Source organism: Lactuca virosa, chromosome 4, assembly GCF_052849685.1.
Source record: "Lactuca virosa cultivar CGN04683 chromosome 4, Lactuca_virosa_CGN04683_v6, whole genome shotgun sequence".
Taxonomy (NCBI): domain Eukaryota; kingdom Viridiplantae; phylum Streptophyta; class Magnoliopsida; order Asterales; family Asteraceae; genus Lactuca; species Lactuca virosa.
In genome coordinates, this window is record NC_136429.1 from 150,383,488 (window position 1) to 150,395,070 (window position 11,583).

The 11,583-nt window shown below is 38.4% G+C and overlaps 1 non-coding gene across 1 annotated transcript; it reads right to left on the minus strand.

Moving 5' to 3' along the window:
* Positions 1 to 556: 556 nt before the first annotated feature.
* Positions 557 to 663, minus strand: LOC145110179 (small nucleolar RNA R71). The gene has a single exon (XR_013709560.1). It is a non-coding gene; the product is annotated as a small nucleolar RNA R71 (small nucleolar RNA).
* Positions 664 to 11,583: the final 10,920 nt, after the last annotated feature.

Here is an 11,583-nt window from a genome sequence, read left to right on the forward strand (position 1 = left end):
TTCAAGGAAGTCGAGGAAGAAGACTAAGACAGTGGAATCGAGTCCAGCCTCAAAGGATAAGGGCAAAGTTGAAGAACTTGGTCCAATTCCTATTCCACACGAATCAGAATACGAATCCGACACAGAATTTGGACTTTATACGAGTGAACCCGAGGACGAGCCGGAGAACGAGATGGCAAATATAGATGAGATGGCCATTGGGGACTACAAGAAGCGCGTTCGAGATGATGTGGGGCCAGGTTTAATACATCCTACGATTCCTGCCAATGCCACATTCGAGTTGAAGGGACATATCCTTACTGCACTTAAGGATATCCCATTTTACGGGAAGGATCACGAGGATGCTTTCAAACACTTAGACGAGGTGAACGATATTGCGGATTATTTTAATACTCCCAATATCTCAAGGGAGACAGCTTTGCTAAGGATGCTACCAGTCACTTTCAAGGGAGCAGCAAAAGACTGGTTAAAGGCATTCCCACCTGGTACAATCACCACATGGGCCCAATTGCGTGAGAAATTTCTAGATCAGTTTTGCCCACCCTCCAAAATCTCTAAACTCAAGAAGGCGATTGCCAACTTTGAGCAAAACCCGAGGGAGTCATTATACGAGGCATGGGAGCGCTACAAGGGGTTGTTAAGGAATTGTCCTCAACATGACCTAAATCTTCAGCAAGAAATGTCGATATTTTATGATGGGGTTAATGTAATGACTAGACAACTCCTTGATTCACAAGGACCACTAACAAAGAAGAACCCAATTCAAGCCAAGGAGCTGGTTGAAGAATTTTCAAAGCACTCTCATGAGTATCACAACCCAGGACGCGATGGAATGAAAGGCAGTGGAGGTACACAAACTGAAGAGATGGCTGCTGTGATGGCAATGCTTAGCACTATGGATAGGAGATTGACTCAAATGGACCAATCAATTCATGCAATTCGAGTTGGTTGCGAGAGATGTAGTGGCCCACACTTGACAAAGGATTGCAATATGGATGAATATGGAAACAAGAAAGCTCAAGTATGTTACTCGAGTGGGGACAAGTATGAAGAAGATTGGAGAAAACCAAAGAAGGAGTGGCTGCCTTACGAAGAATACAAGAAGCAAAAAGAAGAGAAATTTAGGCAAACTGGCCGGGGCTTCTACCAAAGAGAGCAACCACTAGCTGAGAAGAAATCAGAATTAGAGACCATGTTGATGAAATTCATGGAAGCTTCAGAAAAAAGACATGATGCTACTGACGCTGCAATGGAAGAACAAAGAAATATAATGAAGAATCATCATGCAATAATGATAGATCAGCAAGCATTAATAAAGAATCAGCAAGCCTCCATCAATAACCTTGAAGTACAACTTGGTCAACTTACCACTTTGGTTAATGAGAAGATGTTCCAGAAAAATCCTGAAAACAACATCCAATCTCACGTAATGGCCATAGATATTGAAGAAGAGGCGATTTCTGAGTTCCTAGAAGCCTTAGAAGTGGAACCACAACAGCCCGATCCAAAGCCAAAAAAACCAAAGCTCGAAATTGAAGAATCTGCTGGAACACCCAGTTCACGTCGTGAGCTCGCTATGCTCACGACGTGGGCTCAGTCTGAACATAAGAAATTCGTATCTGTTCCAGCTTATAAACCACCTTTGCCATTCCCGTCTAGAGCTAATCTCAGTCCACTGGAGAGAGAACATCTGGAGTTTATCAAGCAATTAAAGGGTATTCCTATTAATACTCCTTTTATTGGTTCACTTGCAAAAGTTCCAGAATATGCTAAGTTCTTACAAGACCTGTTAGACACTCGTCAGCAATTAAAGGAGAATTCTAAGGTGATTCTAAGTGAGCAAAGCTCAAAAGCTGTGTTGGGAGAAGTACCTAAGAAGATGGGGGATCCTGGACGACTCACTCTCCCATGTGAGTTTGGGAATAATATGAAGGTTTATGCTTTAGCCGATTCTGGGGCTAGCATAAATTTGATTCCTTATTCGTTTTATGAAAAATTAAATATTCAGAAGTTAAAGGCTACAAAGATGACTATTCACATGGCGAACCGTTCAGTAACGCAGCCCCGCGGCATTGTGGAAGATATTTTAGTAAAAATTGGGAAATTCGTTTTTCCCATAGACTTTGTGGTATTGGATATGAAAGAAGATCCAAATGTACCGATTATTCTTGGTCGGCCGCTACTAAACACCGCTGGAGCTCTTGTTGATATTCGGGAGTCTAAGCTCACATTGAGGGTTGGTGATGAAAAGGAAATTTTTGGGATAGAAGATGGCTTCCAAGGGAATCATGCTCAAGAAGAAGTTTTCAACATTGATGAAGAAAATGAACTTGAAGAATTAGAGAAGCTCATAGAAGAAGAAATCAAAACAATTCAACAAGTTAAAAGAACAAAACCAAGAGCATATGTTCCATTTTTAGTTGAAGTCATTGCCTACACGAATCCAACTTCTTGGGTGAGCAAGGAAGATGATGAGATGACGAGTGATGAAGAGGAGGTTACATCAAAAATAACAAGTCCAGTGGTAAAGGAAGAAAAGGATACTATGGAGTGTAAGTATGAAGACAAGATAGAGACTAAAGGGACCAAACGCAAGCTTGATGGAGACGAGGTCAAGGCTAAGAAGGAAAATTCGAAAAAGGCGTATACAAGACGAGTTCAAGCTTACAAGAGGCGTTTCAAGGAACAAAAGATCCTAGTGGTGGACTCTTCAGATGATTCAACGTAGGAGGCACGGAGTCCAGCTCAAGACTCCTCAAAAAGAAGCGCTTCTCGGGAGGCAACCCGAGTTTGGTTTGCATTTTCTTTCTTTTTCTTTTTAGTTTTTAGCATGTTTTTAGTTCTTAAGAAGTCGATCATGTCATCTGAATTATTATCTGCATCAGGAGCCATTAAAGTCAAGTAGTAACACTTATTGAATATCTTACAAAAATTAAAATTGGAGAAATTAATAAATTTCATGATCAGACAGGTCTCACGACGTGAACCATTTCGGGTTCACGACGTGAATTCAGATGAGATACGGGCATGGTTATTCTAAATGATAACTCTATTTTTTTAAGCCTGTCCACTTTCAGTAATAACCCAATATATGCCTTAGCCCACTTCCTATTTATTTGGCCCAATTTTTGAGTCCAGACAGAACTCACGACGTGAACCATTATGGATTCACGACGTGAGTGGTAAACCACTCGGGACCACAGATTAAAAGATAAAGTATCAGTTTGACCAAACCACTTTCTCTACCTCACGAAGTGAAGATCGTTCTCTGGTCCCCCACCCGATTTTGGCATAGTTTTACTTAATTTAATCTTTTTGCTTACGTAATCTTCATCACAAAGGTAAATATCTCTTATTTCTTTTGTTAATTTTCACTAATTTGTTGATTTAGGGGCTAGGGTTTTTCATATGTGTCAATGTCGAAATTTGGCCCGAATTGTGTTATTCATCCGTCATATTTTACTTGATTATGCTTAGAAATGGTTTATGAGTAAACCCTATCAACAAGATTTAGTCCCGACCTTTGATTTTTGAGACCATTTCTCGCTGTGTATAGCGACCTCACGACGTGAGTTTCGTATGACTCACGACGTGAGTCCTGTGCTTCAACAAAACTGTTCTGTGGTTATCTAAATTATTGGATATTTGGTTTTGTGTTTGTTGCTTGTTTTTGCAGAGATGCGTCCTAGAAGGGAGGCACCTCTTGGGGTTGCGGGTTTACACCCGTTTTACAATTTTCCCACAACAATGTCCCGCGACATCTTAACCCGATGGAACAACAAATTAGGGTGGCTCTACAATCGAGAGATTGTAGTTGCTCCTACAATTAATTGGACGCGGTTAAGGGAAGTCGGGCTCGTGGAAAGGCTGTCCCCATTTTTGACAAAAATATTTATTGGAGATGGATATTCCTTCACTTGCTCGGGTTGGCACAACCTATTTCGGATCCAAGAACGGGTGTATAAGGAATTTTGTGTTGAGTTCTTCTCAACAGTGACATTCCAGGAGACTGTCCAAGACCAATATTGGCCTCAAGCTTTGGTATTCCTGTTAGGGGGTGAGTATCGGGAGTGCAGCTTCGTTGAATTCGCTTGGAGGGTTGGTCTATATGATCGACGAGAGGCAATGACTCCCGAATTTGGTATGTTCTTGAGCGAGGCAGCTAGAGGATACACAGAGGGTGTCACTGGATATGCTTTCTGGCATAATATTGCATCCGAAATTTTTAATTTCGGAGTGTCTCCCGAGAGTAGTATTCGGTCCCCTATCCATCGCTTACTCCACCGTTTCATCACATTTTCCATCAATCATAGGAGGCATGGCGATAAAGTAACAAAACAAAATTTATTCTTCTTATGGTGTATTTTGCATCCCGGAGTGTGTTGCAACATTCCTTATTTTCTGGCACGTTTTCTGGCCGGGTCTGCAGCTAGTTCTCGCCCGGGGAGTCCCATTTGTGGAGGGAAATTTATTACGCGTTTGGCCCGCTCGTATCATTTGGTTGTCCCTGATATTATTCATTCCATGACTTGTGTGGATGAGCATGAGTTTGGCATGGGGTATTTGGAGACCATGCGGGTTGTCAGAAATTTTGGGTCGCATTGGGAAATAGTACCTTCAGATGATGAGGGTAATGAGGGTGATGAGCAGCCTGATACACAACCAGAACAACAACCACAGCCACGACCTAAGAGAAGAAACGTGAGAGGAAGAGGAGAGAGAGGACAACCAATGCATCCACCCGCACCCATGGTAGGAGCACCTTTTGGGAATGATATGGCTGGGTATTTTGACCAGTTATCTTTGAGTGTCAACTGGATTGGGGGTACCATGGAGAACGTCGTTCAACACCTTGGGGTGGAGCAGCCGCCTCATTTAGGGTATCGTTACCCAATTTGCCCGAGGTGGACAGAGTATCGAGGACATGGAGGCGACGGGGCGGGCACTAGTGGAGCACACAAGGAGGATGAAGATGATTGATCAATTAGTTTTATTTTGTTTTTTTTAGACTTGTTTAGTTTGTTTTTATTTTGTTTTTAAATTTGTTTGGATTGTAAGACTTTAAGATATTATGTTACTTTGCTCTTCTTTGGTTGTTAACTTTCAGTTTCCTAAGGAGTCTTGGGGGAGGAGTACGGTCAAGTCAAGAGTCGTGTTCGTTTAAGCGAGTGTCGTTCAACTTTCGAAGTTGGAAGTCGAAACCCACAATTGGAAATAAGTGTGGGGTGAGTCGATGGAGAGGTTATAGTTAGAAGAGTCGTCAAAATACACTGCATTTAGAAGGGTATTAATTCGTTAAGATGTTGAGTGGAGTATATATATTTACAAGGAAGAAGGCAGTTTTAATTATTGTTTACCTAGGATTCACGTCGTGACCCAATATTTCTCACGTCGTGAGTAAGGTTTCAAGAAAAATCAGAATGCACGCTTCAGCGATCTCACATCGTGAGCTTGTACTGATTCACGTCGTGAGTTGTGAATTTCCACCATATTCATTTCGTTCCGTCCTTCTTCATTACACGGAATTATTACCATTCCTTATGCCACTTTTGCGACGATTCGATGGGCTGTTTTCTCTAATATCCAATGTGGCGTATGCTTTCCCACATTGTCTACATGATTTGGAGGCTTGCACCATTCTTTTTGAAGATTGAAGTTTTGATTGATGGCTGGTTTCGCAAGTTCAAGTTCAAGTTCTTATTTTCAAGAGGTCCATATTCAAGATGCACATTCCATCCGCACTTTTGGAGATGATCACGCCACTATCCCAGGGGAGTTTGTTCCTTTTTCTCCCTACTCTTAATTTTTATATTATTTTAAGCATACAATGAGGGCATTGTATGAAATAAGTGTGGGGTAGGGGGTAGAAAAAGTAAATGGCTAGAAAGTAAATTGCTATAAAAATTGAAAATTTTTAATTTTTTTGGCGTAGGTTTGAAATAATAATCTAATAATTTATTCTAGTAATAATAATTTTAAGTTGCTAGTGTTGCATTGGGATGATCCGATAAGAGCTAAAATGTTTAGTTGAGCCAACATACGTTATAGTGCATTTGTGGCCTCCCTTATTTTAGTGAAATCATGGAACAAAAACATAACCTCGCTTAGTTTGAGGAATGCAACATGTTTAGCAGCCTAAACCTGAAATGTATCCAGGAAAGATACGTCTTAACCAATAAAGGTTGAAGTTAAGCACCCTTGCTTAAGCATGTAGGTTTTTGAGTGATATAAAAAGTGAGTTATACATGTAAAAAAAGAGAGAAATTACCAAAAAAGTGAAAAATTGGAGAATTTTTGGAGCATAAAAGTATCAAAGTAAGAAGATCAAAGATCGAAAATTCTGAAGTTTCAAAAGTTGAAGATATCAAAATTACACAAAGATGGTGAATTCAAAGAAAGTGAAAGATCAAACATTAAAGAAAAGAAGAATTCGAGAGCTCCAAGTTGTGGTATCTTCTAAAAAGTTGTAATTCTCTAGTTTATGTATGCATGGGTAGCTTTACAAAAATACTTTGAGGTTAAGTAGGATTTCTGGGGATGGATTCGGAGGGTTGTATAAAATGAGCATTGTTCGAAAGAAGTGAGCGAGTGTTTATGAAGATTGTGAGTATTTAAAGTATGGGGGGTTACTTAGGAAAAATTTAGACACAAATGCATGCGTTGAGGTCTTGGCATAATGGCTGAGCTGGAATTGGATTGTTTTATGTAATGCTAGCGATGAAGGTTTAAGTTTAAATAAGTAGATTTGCTTGAGGGCAAGCAAAGCCTAAGTGTGGGGTATTTTGATATTGCCAAATTTATACATAGTTTTAGGCAATATTGATCTACATTTTATTTACTATTTTGGTTATTTGCATAGAATTATGGTACTTATGAGGATAAAATGTTATTTGCAGCTAAATAGAAGTATTTTCAAAGAAAGGGACCAGAAGTAACAATACTTCGAACTTTGGGGGACTTGAAGAAAAGAAGAACGGAAAAGCACCCAAAAGATGTGCTCACGACGTGAACAGTTGATAGTTCATGACGTGAGTAGAAGGAGTTAGAAGATAAGCATCCGGGTGAAGGAATCCTTGCCGAATACAGTTATCTCGAGTTCACGACGTGAGACTTAAATTCTCACGACGTGAACGGTAAATTGGACGATATTATAAATACCTTTGCCCATTACGATTTGGGGAGACTTTTGGCTGAAGGACGAGGTTCCAGGAGGCGATTTACAGCAGAAGTAAGGTCCTGGAAAAGGGTTTTCAACACCAAAAAGAGTAAAAGTTCATAATTCGTTTACTTGTTTGATGCTTATAGACATGTTTTCTTATTTGAGTTGTGTTTATATATTAGTTGCTAGTATGAGCAGCTGAATCTAGCTACTCTTATCTAGCTAGATGAAGCTTCAAACTTATGAATAGCATAATTTTATATGGATTTATTTAGTTGGTGAATTGCTCGTGTTTGATTTATTGTTACCTAGCATGCTCATGTTGTTGCTTAAATTGCTTAAACTCATGTTATGTGTAGCTTAGTGACCATTAACTACATGAACTTGATAACCTAGTAATTTAGTGAACATTGAATTGCTAGAGCTAGGATCGACCAAAATCTTAGTTAGTAACTGAAGTAATTAACCTTGCTGTGCTAGAGAACATAGATTATGACCATAATTGTGTTTGCATGATAAATCTTACATAGCATATTCATAAACATAATTGGTTCTATGTTTAATTATGTGTGACCATACATAGTTTTACATGAATTAATTAACTATTGTAAATTTAGACCTAAATTACTAATATAATACCAACCAACTTAATAATCCATAATTAATTGCTAGCCATAAGGACGAAGTGGATTCGAACTAGATAAGAGTGTTTTTAATTATTGATTGAATTTGAGTTAAGTTAGTCTGATCTTGAAAAATCAGATAAAAACCATGTTTAGCTTGTTAATAATTAGATTAATTTAGTAGTAAATAGATTAATTAATAACACCGTTCCCTGTGATCGACACCTGACTTACCCAAGTTATACTGTAATCTGACTAGGTACACTGCCTATAAGTGCATAGTTAGTCTAAGTTTGTTAGGTTATAAATATTAAAATTAGTGGGTACTTCCGTGCACATCAGCCATCAGACCGCAGTTCCTCAAACTGCAGTCTCGAACCGCAGTTACCATCCATAAGGTGTCCCACTAAGGAACAATCTCTGACTTATTTCGAGGTTGTTCAACCCTCTTTACCTCAGACCGAAGTCAGAAGCACTGTGACCATCCAGTCAATTCTTCATGAATTGCCCATAGAAAATTTTGAATATGGTCAATGCTCTCAGAGTCTTGTATCCTCTAGTTCAAATGACTCAAGTCCTCGTTTTCAAAAGGAGTCAAATTTTTCTAGGAAACCGCAGTTAAACCTCACTGACTGTGGTTCCCCAAAAACCTAGGCAAAACATTCTTTCAAAGAGGAACTCAAATCTCGTGGAAAAAAGCGAGAAATTCTTTCAAAAAATAAAACAAAATTTTCAAAACAAAAGGGTCATGAAAAACATGTTGTCCCAAATCAGCTTTCAAAAAACACTCTAATCGAGAAAACAGACAAAAAAGAATGTACAGTTCCAAAAGCTTCTCCAAAGCCTTCTGACGAGTCCCAAAAGAGTGTCAAGTCTTTTCACAGATATCGCTTTCAAAACTATTCCTCAGATGACCCAAAAAGGAAAGGAATTTTGCCAAGTCGTACACTCTTAAAGTCACGTCATTTTGATAAAAGATCAAAACCTAGGAGAAAATCTAATGCCCAAACTTTTTCAAATCCCAAGGGAAACTCGGTCAAATCTCATTCTGGAACTGGTCACAAGCCTCACACCACACCCTCTGAACCGCTGACCAGGTACGGTGTCTGGCTAAATGAAAAAAAATCTTACCTTTGGATTTTATCATCATAAAAGATCAAATAAATACCAACCTCATAATCCTCCAAAACCTCGTAATTCTCCGAAACCTCGTCACTTTTAGAAACCTCATAAATCTCAAAAGACCTCAAAACACCCAGGTCTAGGTCTTAAAGTTCATACGAAACCTGTCCCCACAACCCCTGTTCAAGCATCTAGGAAGAATTCACTTGTAATCACGGACTCCAAACTTGTTTGGGTGCCTAAACTAACCGTGTAATTTTCAGGCTTTGTGCAAGGAGGAACAAGAAGAGGAGTGGTTGATTGATAGTGCCTGCTCCTTGCACATGACCGGAAGGTTAGAATACCTTTGGGATTTCAGGCCTATCTGTAATGGCAGACATGTCACCTTCGGTAACAACGCAAACGGTATCATCCGAGGTTATGGTGTATTTGTTGGATTATGTGTCTAAGTTCATACTTGACCCGATTGGCATGGTCCATTTGGGTTGCATGACATCATGACACTTGGATAGACAAAATGAGAAAAGGACACTTATGGTTTATTAATATATTATAAGTTCTAATATATTAATAATATTATTTAATTAGTATTGATCAAGAATTAATTTGGAATTAATTTGGAATTAATTTGGTGATCAAAAAGACACTAATTAAATATATGGGGTTCATTGTGTAAATCATCCATTCTTATGTAGTGGGCTAATGATCCATGGTTTATTGGATTGGGCTAAATCCATAGGATGCTCCATGGATGCTCCACGGAGGCTAAAACCCATGGATCATGGAAGAAATGAAAAGCCATGTCAATTAGGGTTTACATGGTGTAACCCTACTTGTGACACACTATATAAAGACCCTATGAGCTACCAAAATCGGCACTAAGTGAAGAACAAGAGGGCTAGCCGATTTTGAGTGTTTGTGTACTTCTCTCAAAGTTATTCCAAGAGTTGTGGTGATGTGTGAAACACTTGAGGAATCACATTTGGGGTGCTAGGCTCACAAATTTCTTAAGGAATCCAAGCAACAAAAAGGTAAGTTCTTCTACTAGCTTTTATGTTTCAAGTTCCCCATGCCATGCTAGTTGGGTTAAGAACCTTGGAAAAATCAAATTTGCATGTATCTTAGTAAAACATAGATCCAAGGTTTGTAGGGTTGCATATACACTTTAGGATTGTTAGAATGCTCAAATCTCTTCAGTGGTATTAGAGCCTAGGCTTGTTTTCTTGATATTTGTTGCAAATTGTTGAAGAAAGTCGAAATTTATGCATTCCGCTGAGTGAACTTGCCGAGTCCATGGGGGGACTCGACGATTCCATGCATGTATTCATCCTACTCGTCGAGGAGGTTCTTTCACTCGACGAGTAGAAGGCCCTGTGTGCAGTTTTTTTGAGTTTTGCTGCTGGACATGGACTAGAATCGTTACCCTAAACTGTTTTGGACTTGTAAAACCTGTTTGTGGTGTGGTAATGATTATGCTAATCCATTTTCAATGGTTATTATCAAATTTTCAAGTTTTATGTGTGTTTATGTGATTCTTGAAATTATTGATATGAATGGTCATACACTTATGAGTTTGGTAGATCATAGGAATTATTTGCAAATTGTTTGTTAGTTTAATTCTTGATCTAAATGGTTTTAATGGAATCCATAATTTGTCCTCAAGTTATGGATTACCAAAAGTCTTTTCTTTTAAAGTCCATTAAAGAACACATAGGTTACATAAAATGAAGAGTCTTCATTTTAATAAACCATTAACTCATAAGTTATGAATTTGAAAAGATTTGAATAGTTACAAAACTTGCCCTCAAGTTTTGGAACATGTAAAGTCACTTTAGAAAACTTTAGTTCCAACCCCTAGAATTTTAAAAGTTAAAATTCAACCCTTATACTTTATAATATATATATATATATATATATATATATATATATATATATATATATATATATATATATATATATATATATATATATATATATATATATATACGTGTGTGTGTATGTATAAAAACAAGTCGGTTTACCGTTAGTAGGTCTTATTCACGAAGCCGGTCTATAAGGGCGTATAAGGTTGTTGCCTATAAAATGACAGCTTAATTGGTGTCCACTCTCACCCACCGCTTCCTTGACTGGTGGTGAGTCGTTAGCCGAACGGGTAGGACAATGACTTTAATTCTCATTAAAGTATAATGATAATTATAAAGCAACTTAATGTTTTATAAATTCCCAATCTTAGTTACTTTAGGAAAATGTGAATTTGGTGCTAACCCATGAAATTACACTTTGCACTTTGCTTAAGTCATTAGTGGAGCGTGTGTGGTTAACCGACACACTAACCTGAACTTATCAAGGTAGGCAAAGGGTGACTTAAGGTTTATCATAGATCGGTGGAGCGTGTGTGGTTAACTGGCACATCGGTTGAGTGATAAACATAAAGTGTACCAAGTAATTTGCATGGTTACTTCACACCTTGTTATGTGATCCTCGGCATCCCAGTCACAAAACTTGATGGGCACAATCGAGATTGAAACATGCCATTGAAAAGTTCAATGAATCTCAAAAGAATCTAGGAGTTTCAAAACCAATTAAAACCTAATAATACATTTCATTTTCATGGTGAAAATTGGTGAATCGTCATTCACCTACCTTCAAATATTTTATAGCTTGGATTACGGCATCCCT